Below are 10439 nucleotides of genomic sequence, written 5' to 3' on the forward strand. Positions count from 1 at the left end.
AATTCCTGTGTTGATTGTATAGAGTGTCTGGATCCGCTGATCAGGTGTTTCAGTTTTTGCTGTAGTTCTTTAGCCAGTTTGTGTGATGGTGTCCCTGGTAGTGATACTATGGGTCTGAGTGGGATGTCTGGTTTGTGCACTTTAGGTAGTCCATAGAATTTGGGGGGGGGGGGGGGGTTGTTGCTTTCAGGTTTCATTCTTTGTAGGTCAAACCTGGTTATCTGTCCGTTTTTTTGTAGGTTCCTCAGTGTGTTGTTGTTTATCCTATTGTGAGCTGTGGTGGGGGGGGTCAAACCCCCTCTTTTGGTAGGTGTTGGTATCTGCAAGTAGTTGTTGCACTTTTTGGATGTAGTCTGCTTTGTCCAGGATGACCGTCATTCTGCCTTTGTCTGCTGGTAGTATGATTATGTTCTTATCGTTTCTTAGTGATTGTAGTGCTTCCCTCTCCTTGATGTTGAGGTTATGTGTTTGTCTTTTCCTTGTTATCAGCGGTACGATACTTTGTCTCACTGTTTGTTGTGTCTCTTCTGTCAGTCCATTGTTCCTGAGTGTGCATTCTAGTGCTGCTAGGAAGTCTGCTGTTTTGGCATCCCTGTGGTTGTAGTTGAGTCCCTTGGCCAGTATTGTTCTTTCCGTGTCTGTGAGCTGTCTGTGGGAGAGGTTTCTAACCCAGGTGTGTGTGGTGGTGTCCTCTCTGTTGTGTGTTAGTTTGGCCATTTTTTCTTTTAGTGCCTTTTTTTGCGGTGTGTGGTCCTGTTCTGTCCTACAGTGACGGCCTGTTCTATGGTCCGGGTCCATTCCTGATTGGTGGTTTTTGAAATTAACGATTTTTGGCACACAATTTCTTGTCTGTATTTGTGAAGTCTGTTGTGAGCGTCTGTAATCATTACCTGGATCATCCTGAATCCGTTCTGTCTGGCTGTGTCCCTGGCTTGTGGGTTGTTGACTGGCGGTCTGTATCTGACACATGGTGGAAGGATTCGATTCTTTTGGCATTCATGCAGGAACAAATCAATGGCACACCCATGAGCTCACCCATCTCTGGACTCATAGCTGAAGCGGTAATGCAAAGATTAGAACAAATAGTCTTACTGCAAATTCAACCCAAACTCTGGGTCAGATATGTGGATGACACCTTTGTAATCATTAAAAACACAGAAATAGAGAACACACCGGATCATTAACGCCACACTCACAGGAATCCGATTCACTAGAGAGGAAGAAAAGGACAACCAAATCCCATTCCTAGACGTGATGGTACAGAGAACACCGAATGGAGAATTCACCACAAAGGTATACAGGAAAGCCACACACAAAGACCAAGTCCTGAACTACGAAAGCAACCACCCCAACACACACAAAAGAAATTGCATCAAGACACTATTCAAAAGGGCCACAACACACTGCAGTACACCAGAACTGCAAAAAGAGGAAGAAGAACACCTATACAATGTATTCGCCAAAAACGGATACCCTCGCAATTTTATCAACAGATGCCTAAGGGAAAGACAACCGAACGAGGACATGCCGCAACCCAAAGGACTAGCCACACTACCATACATCAAGAGCATTTCCAAACTGACAGCCAGACTACTGCGACCACTAGGACTCATAACAGCACACAAACCAACAGCCACTCTCAGACAACAACTCACCAGAACGAAGGACCCGATACCTATCATGAGCAAAACCAATGTAGTGTACAAAATCCCATGCAAGGACTGCACAAAACACTACATAGGACAAACAGGAAGACAGCTAACAATCCGCATCCATGAACACCAACTAGCCACGAAACAACACGACCAGCTATCCTTAGTAGCCACACACGCAGATGACAAGCAACATGAATTCGACTGGGACAACACTACTATTATAGGACAAGCCAAACAGAGAACAGCCAGGGAATTCCTAGAGGCATGGCACTCATCCACAGATTCAATCAATAAGCACATCGACCTGGATCCAATATACCGACCACTGCAACTGACAGCTGGAACTGACAACCGGAAGCGGCAGATTCAAACCACTATAAATGCCGGAGGAAACATCACAGAAGCGCTTCACAGGAGGCTCCCAAGCACTGAGGATGTCACCTCGACAGGGGACGAAACGTCTACAACACAAATTCCCAGCTCGGCGAACATAACCACAACAACGAGCACCCGAGCTACAAATCTTCTCACAAACTTTGAAGTCCAGCAGGTTTATTTGGAAGCACTAGCTTTCGGAGTACTGGTCCTACATTTGGTGCTAGTGCTTCTAAATAGACCTGCTGGACTATACACTTCCGACCCCACCAGTGCCACTCACCTGCATTCTGCTGACACGCCCTCCACAGACCCCACTGTCACTATCCCCACCCCCCAGAACCCCGAGGGGAACACTACCCCTGCTCATGACTCTACCCCCATTCCACCCACCATCACACCCACTCCAGGTACTGGCTCCGACCCCACTCCCAGCTCTACACCCACACCAGCTCCCAGCCCTGCCGAGTTTTCACCATCCCCCCAGACGTCCACCTCACTGAGGACGAACGATCAGTCCTCAGCAAAGGACTCACCTTCGTCCCCCTCCGTCCACGCATCAATGAATTCAATACACGCCGTGACATCGAACAATTCTTCCGTCGCCTCCGCCTCCGAGCTTACTTTCATAATCAGGACTCCCGCCCACCTTCCGAGGACCCCTTCGCCCACCTCCAACACACTGCATCCACCTGGACACCGCGCGCTGGCCTATTACCTGCCCTCGACCTCTTCATTTCCAACTGCCGCCGGGACATTAACCGCCTCAACCTGTCGACCCCCCTCCCCCACTCCAACCTCTCACCCTCACAACGCACAGCCCTCCAATCCCTCTGCTCCAATCCTGACCTCACCATCAAGCCAGCGGACAAAGGGGGCGCAGTGGTAGTCTGGCGCACTGACCTCTACATCGCTGAAGCCAAACGCCAACTCGAGGACACCTCTTCCTACCGCCCCCTTGACCATGACCCCACCCCCCATCACCAAACCATCATCTCCCAGACCATACAGAACCTCATCACCTCAGGAGATCTCCCACCCACAGCTTCCAACCTCATAGTCCGGGAACCCCGCACTGCCCGGTTCTACCTCCTTCCCAAGATCCACAAGCCTGACCACCCTGGCCGACCCATTGTCTCAGCATGCTCCTGCCCCACTGAACTCATCTCTACCTACCTCGACACTGTCCTATCCCCCCTAGTCCAGGAACTCCCCACATACGTTCGAGACACCACCCACGCCCTCCACCTCCTCCAAGACTTCCGTTTCCCCGGCCCCCAATGCCTCATCTTCACCATGGATATCCAATCCCTCTACACCTCCATCCGCCATGACCAGGGCCTCCAAGCCCTCCGTTTTTTCCTCTCGAGACGTTCCCAACAGTACTCCTCCACCGACACTCTCATTCGTTTGGCCGAACTGGTCCTCACCCTGAACAATTTCTCCTTTGAATCCTCCCACTTCCTCCAGACCAAAGGGGTAGCCATGGGCACACGTATGGGCCCCAGCTATGCCTGTCTCTTTGTTGGCTACATAGAACAGTCCAGATTCCGTAATTACACCGGCACCACTCCCCACCTTTTCCTCCGCTACATTGATGACTGCATTGGCGCCACCTTGTGCTCCCGCAAGGAGGTTGAGCAATTCATCAACTTCACCAACACATTCCACCCTGACCTTAAATTTACCTGGACCATCTCTGACACCTCCCTCCCCTTCCTGGACCTCTCCATCTCCATCAGTGATGACCGACTTGACACTGACATCTTCTACAAACCCACCGACTCCCACAGCTACCTGGATTACACCTCTTCCCACCCTACCTCTTGCAAAAATGCCATCCCGTATTCCCAATTCCTCCGCCTCCGCCGTATCTGCTCCCAGGAGGAGCGGTTCCACCATAGAACACACCAGATGGCCTCCTTCTTTAGAGACCGCAATTTCCCTTAAAGATGCCCTCCAACGCATCTCATCCACATCCCGCACCTCCGCCCTCAGACCCAACCCCTCCAACCGCAACAAGAACAGAACGCCCCTGGTGCTCACCTTCCACTCTACCAACCTTCGCATAAACCAAATCATCCGCCGACATTTCCGCCACCTCCAAACAGACTCCACCACCAGGGATATATTTCCCTCCCCACCCCTCTCCGCCTTCCGCAAAGACCGTTCCCTCCGTGACTACCTGGTCAGGTCCACGCCCCCCTACGACCCACCATCCAATCCTGGCACTTTCCCCTGCCACCGCAGGAACTGTAAAACCTGCGCCCACACCTCCTCCCTCACCTCTATCCAAGGCCCCAAAGGAGCTTTCCACATCCATCAAAGTTTTACCTGCACATCCACTAATATCATCTATTGTATCCGTTGCTCCCGATGCGGTCTCCTCTACATTGGGGAGACTGGGCGCCTCCTAGCAGAGCGCTTTAGGGAACATCTCAGAGACACCCGCACCAATCAACCAAATCGCCCAGTGGCTCAACATTTCAACTCCCCCTCCCACTCTGCCGAGGATATGGAGGTGCTGGGCCTCCTCCACCGCCGCTCCCTCACCACCAGACGCCTGGAGGAAGAACGCCTCATCTTCCGCCTCGGAACACTTCAACCCCAGGGCATCAATGTGGATTTCAACAGTTTCCTCATTTCCCCTTCCCCCACCTCATCCTAGCTTCTAACCTCCAGTAACTCGATCCCCTGACCTGTCCGGACTTGTCCGACCTGCCCAGCTCCTTTTCCACCTATCCACTCCACCCTCTCCTCCCTGACCTATCACCTTCATCTCCTTCCCCACTGACCTATTGTACTCTATGCCACTCTCTCCCCACCCCCACTCTCCTCTAGCTTATCTCTCCACGCTTCAGGCTCTCTGCCTTTATTCCTGATGAAGGGCTTTTGCCCGAAACGTCGATTTTGCCTGTCCTCGGATGCTGCCTGAATTGCTGTGCTCTTCCAGCACCACTGATCCAGAATCTGGTTTCCAGCATCTGCAGTCATTGTTTTTACCTCTATAACCTTGTGCTGTCTGATTTTTAACTTTTCACAATGAAATAAGATGCCTATTGCGCCATGTGCCTGCAGTCAGTGACTCTCTGCAGAATTGAGATTCCCACTACCCTGGAATAGCTGTGCACTCATTCTTCTTCCACATATTTCTGTTTAAAGAGGAGTCTATGAAGTCCCCTGTCTTTATATTCAGGGCCTCTGTTACCTTTTTGATGTCGTGATATGTGAAAAATGATGAGATATTCATAATCTTTCTGAGTCCAGCCTGGTAGGCTCCTGTGGCATTTGAATTCAGAGCCATGGTGATCATCACAGACACTGGCAATGCCATCCTTCTGTGAATCTGGGTGGACAATTTAGTGATCACCTTGCTGAAATGTAAGGGCAGCTGAGCAGTTAGTACAGGTATTTGAGACAGGACATTAGCAGGATCTAATGAACATCAAAGTTGCATGTGGGATGTCAAATTAGCATGAGACACTATGTGTCATCATAATGTACCGACTTCTCAAGCTCCTGGTGTGCAGGCAGCCTGGCTGGGCTCACACATTCCAACAATTGTGGTCTCACTGTAATTGGCAGAGAGTGTATTGGGTTAACTTTGGGACCTTAGAATTTTGTTGCTCTGACACCACCATTGCATCTTATTCCACTTTGTGACCACAATATTGTAGACTGGCATTAGATAATACAGCCAGCGCAGGCATAATGGGCCAAATGTCCTTCTGTACAGTAATATTTCTATGATTCTGTGACAATATAGTCAAGGGTTTACTTCCCCAGTTAGAAATTATCAATCATTGACAGATGAAATCAAGAATGAGCGCTTTAAGGCAGTATGTGCTGAAGATAGTATCTGTACAATGTTGAGTCACTGAATCTACTTCAATTCTTTATCTGAAAACAAATGCACTGAACAAGATCAACTTCATGAATTCTTGTCATGGATGTCAGAGCAGGACCTAGTGACTTGAGCTCACGCTGCCTCTGCCAACCTCCATGTCATTCAACACTAAACAGTGTCTCAGCACAAAATTCATGGGCACCAGTCAAATGCACCCATCATCTTATTCTAACATTTGCCAACCCCTCATGACTCTTGTAGCACCTCTACAATCAATTTCTCAGGAAAATGAGACTTACGTTGCCAGGTGCCGCTCACTTTGAACGGCTGCCATAAGGACAGCTTGTGTGTAGGGATAGATGCCCAGCTCACGGTTTGTACCTCAAGGCTGCTTGCTCACTCGCTTTGTGCTTGCTAACTTAGTATCTATCTCAATGTGCACAGCATCACTGCCTTGCCTTTGTCATGCCTTGCCTGTCAGCATGTTGGCACTTCAACCAGAGCCTAAAGGCTGTTATTACCATTGTTTTGACATGCTCTTTCATGCAAAGACACAGGCAGCTTGTCAGGAGGAATCTGTCCTGCTGTGGGCATGTTACTATTGGCACATTGAGACATCATGGATACTTGCCGGCTACTTGCGGAGCGTTTCAGAGAACACCTCTGGGACATCCGGACCAACCAACCCAACCACCCTGTGGCTCAACATTTCAATTCCCCCTCCCACTCCACCAAGGATATGCAAGTCTTTGGACTCCTCCATCGTCAGACCACAACAAAACGACGGTTGGAGGAAGAACGCCTCATCTTCCGCCTAGGAACCCTCCAACCACAAGGATGAACTATGATTTCACCAGTTTCCTCATTTCCCCTCCCCCCACCCTGTCTCAGTCAAATCCATCGAATTCAGCACCGCCTTCCTAACCTGCGATCTTCTTCCCGACCTCTCCGCCCCCACCCCAGTCTGACCTATCACCCTCACCTTGACCTCTTTCCACCTATCACATTTCCGACGCCCCTACCCCAAGTCCCTCCTCCCTACCTTTTATCTTAGCCTGCTGGACCAACTTTCCTCATTCCTGAAGAAGGGCTTATGCCCGAAACGTCGATTCTCCTGTTCCCTGGATGCTGCCTGACCTGCTGCGCTTTTCCAGCAACACATTTCCAGCTCTGATCTCCAGCATCTGCAGACCTCACTTTCTCCACAATGAGACATCAACCTATCACCTATAGCATGTGCTAGCTGCCTATACAGCAAGCTTACAGCAAATGTTGGATAGTGTGTGAGGGTTAGTTCTCATTTCAGTCAAGGTGTTGGGAATGGCACTGTTAGTTAGGTGGTCCCAGTACAGTAAGTCATAGGCATCATCTGAATAAATCCAAGGCTTTTGCCACAATCAACCATCAGCTGGGTCTCGTCAGTCATGTCTAAGGGCTGCTTGATGAAGTTGATCAGAAGTCTGGTATAAATGCAGTCTGGGAGGGGTCCATGTGTTAATTGTCAAGGTGGGTACAAGGAAGAAGTGGAATGATCTCTGTCAAAAGGAGTGGGGAAATCAAGGCTGGGAGATGAAAATACAAGCATGTATAAAGGCGACAAGGACAGTGATTGGGGTACTCAAAGTATATAGGGGATAAGCAGAACATTATCAGAGGGTGAGGTAAGCTACAAGAGGAGGGATTATGATCAGTGAGCATCAATGTGCCCTCCTTAGGTAAGAATAGAGGACTAGGTAGACATCATTAAGTTATAATGCCAGGGTTCAGGGGACAGGAAGGGAAGTTGGAGGTGAAGTTTGGTCTCCATATTGGGAGTGCTGGGTGAAAGTGGGTATTAAGCGTAGTGTGAGATAAAAGGGAACACGGAGACTCTGAGCAGGTACCTGGTGACCAGGCTGAGCCTAATTCTGATAGTGTCCATGGTAAGCTGTGTTTCTTGCCGTTCTCTAGGTGCTCAATGTATTTGGAAAGTGGCTGGGTCAATGCCCAGGGTAGAGACAGTCAGTGTCAGTTTGATGGGTGATAGCATGGGATCTACATCTGCTGGACACTCAGAAAGGGTAAATGTGTTTTCAAATTTCAGCTACATTTCAATTGCAATAATTTCTTTGCCTATTTGCATTGCATGCGCCCTCAGCCTTGTCAAAGGCAATTCGTCCCATGTCATTCGTACTTGCAAATCTAATACTGCCATCTCTTTGATGCAGAGGTTAACAGCAAAGACATAAAAAGAGGTGAATCCTTGGCAAAAACATTCCATCATCTGTGATACTTCCAAGGGTGCTATGGGAAGGGGAGAAGATCACTGCATCATATGTCTTGCAAGGATGACAATTGACTGTACTGAATTCAATGGTAAGTTTCATTGTTGATTGCGTATGGGACAGGCAGGGGTTCAAATTGAAACTGGCATTCCTTTTTCGTTGTAATATGTGGATTACTCAGCCGGTACAATACCTTCACCAATTATTGCACAGTTGTGCCAGCCACTATAAATTGGACACTCAGTTCCAGTAGATGGGAGCTGGTTGCAGGAGACCATCATGGGCTGTAAAAATAGTCATTGGTCATTATGCCATCAGTTGGTTGGCATTATATGAACAAACCTCTACCTGTTTCTTTGGTCTTCATTTTTTCTGGGTGTAAAGAAAAGCTCGTGTTTGGAATTGGCTTTCCTGAATGTGATGTTTCCGTACCAGACAATGACAAGTTCCTGCCAGACTCCTAACACCCTCTTAGCCTTCTATCTTACTTATATCAATGCCTCCTGGTTAATTACGAACAGAATAGGGGTCAATTAGCTTATTTGGGTGGACAGCTGCTGAGTAATAGCAACAGTATGGGTTCAATTCCCACACCAGCTGAGGTTATTGTGAAGGACCCTTCTTCTCAACCTCTCCTCTCACCTGAGGTGTGGTGACCCTCAGATTAAACCACCACCAGTCTGAATGAAAGAACAGCTCTATAGTCTGGTAGGGATATGGCAATTTTACTCATATGCCTTCCTATCCACCTAATCTATATACTTCATAATTTTATACACCTCTATCAGATGCCCCTTTGCTCTTTTAAGGAAAGCAATCCCAGTCTAACCAATTTTTGCTCGCAGCTCAGACCTTTCAGCCCAGTCAGTTTCTCTTGTGCAATCATATCCTTCCAATAATGTGGTAACCAGAGGCCGAACCAGCATTTCATACGATTCTAGCATAACCCCTTGCTCTTGTATTCTATGCAAAGGCTAAGAAAGGTAAGTATCAGGTCGGGTAGCATCTGAGGAGCAAGAAAATCAACGTTTCGGGCAAAAGCTCTTCATCAGGAATGGGTAGGCATACCATGGCCACTCTAATCGTCAGTACCCTCCAGGGTTCATAGCGTAGCCCTTTGCCTTGTTACCCTTCCCAAAGTGCATTATTTCACATGTTTCTGGACTGAATTCCCTTTCCACACTGTTCTGCCCAGCTGACTAATCCTTGATACCCTTATGGCAGTTTATGGCTATCATTCTCACTAGTAAGCACGCCACCCATTTCCACGTCATGATGTGGAGGTTCCGGTGTTGGACTGGGGTGGACAAAGTTAAAAATCACACGACACAATCAGGTGACTGTGGAGCAGAAACCATCGCTACCTGCTCCACAACCATCAGATGAAGGAGCAGCATTTCGAAAGCTACTGCTTCGAAATAAACCTGCTGGACTATAACCTGGTGCTGTGTGACTTTTTTTAAAAACTATTTTCATGTCACCGATGAACTTCTTGTTCACACGCTCACTCCCGCTATATCTCCGACAAAATGTACCAAGGCCACTTCAGATGCTTCTGTGCTGGACACAGACAAAGGCTGTCTCTGTCGTGTAACTTTGCCCATTTTCTCTGCCCTGTTCAGCCCTTTGAGCAACAATGGGTGCCTCTTAGGGGCTGACTCAACAGTGTTAGTTTCTCCCTTTTCACAGATTCTGACAATCGAAAACCCTTTGAAAACATTTGGAGTGTGAAAGGATTACAAATGCTGTTTACCGCAGTGTCCAAGGGCGCTGTGTTTGCAGACCCTCCTCCGAGCGCCAGCCGGTCCAAACCGGCTCGTTCAAGACAAAAACCGTTAGAGTGCTCCCCTGTTACCATGGCAATGCCGTCACAGGGCAGCCTTTGTATCTGGTTACGTGCTGTCCTGAGCTTTTCCAAAAAAAGGAAGGCTCCAGTTTAAATGAAGAGGGAGAGGATAAAAAAGAGGCAGGAGGGAAGTGAGAAGAGAAAAACTAGAACTACATTTAGGGTGACATCACTGCAAACACCCCCCGCCGTGATCATTTAGTCAGGAAGGCCTGGTGCCCGTTCATTTGTTCAAAGCTCTGAGGAAATGTTGGGTGGTTCTGTCTTTGCCTGAACTCACAGTTGTATGAGAACAGTGGATGAACTCAACTCATGGAAGGGATCGTGGGCTTCCGCACTGTTGCCAGGAAGCTTGTAGACCTCCCACACAAACAAAAATGAACTTCATCGCCTGCATAGAGGTTTGACTGAGCTGCAGCTCTCGAATCGTAATGAAAGCTTTCCAGGCCCTG

At 48.5% G+C, this 10439-nt stretch overlaps 1 long non-coding RNA gene across 1 annotated transcript in view; it reads right to left on the reverse strand.

The window, feature by feature from the left end:
- LOC148149001 (uncharacterized) overlaps positions 1 to 10196 on the reverse strand; it is a 77907-nt gene extending 67711 nt beyond the window's left edge. The window contains exon 1 of the long non-coding RNA XR_015758498.1: positions 9895 to 10196. This is a non-coding gene — a long non-coding RNA (uncharacterized LOC148149001). The remainder of the gene's footprint in view (positions 1 to 9894) is intronic.
- Positions 10197 to 10439: the final 243 nt, after the last annotated feature.

The sequence above is a fragment of the Chiloscyllium plagiosum genome, unplaced genomic scaffold (assembly GCF_037043375.1).
Source record: "Chiloscyllium plagiosum isolate Xiang-an unplaced genomic scaffold, Cpla_swu_hap1 HiC_scaffold_10, whole genome shotgun sequence".
In the NCBI taxonomy this organism is placed as follows: Eukaryota; Metazoa; Chordata; class Chondrichthyes; order Orectolobiformes; family Hemiscylliidae; genus Chiloscyllium; species Chiloscyllium plagiosum.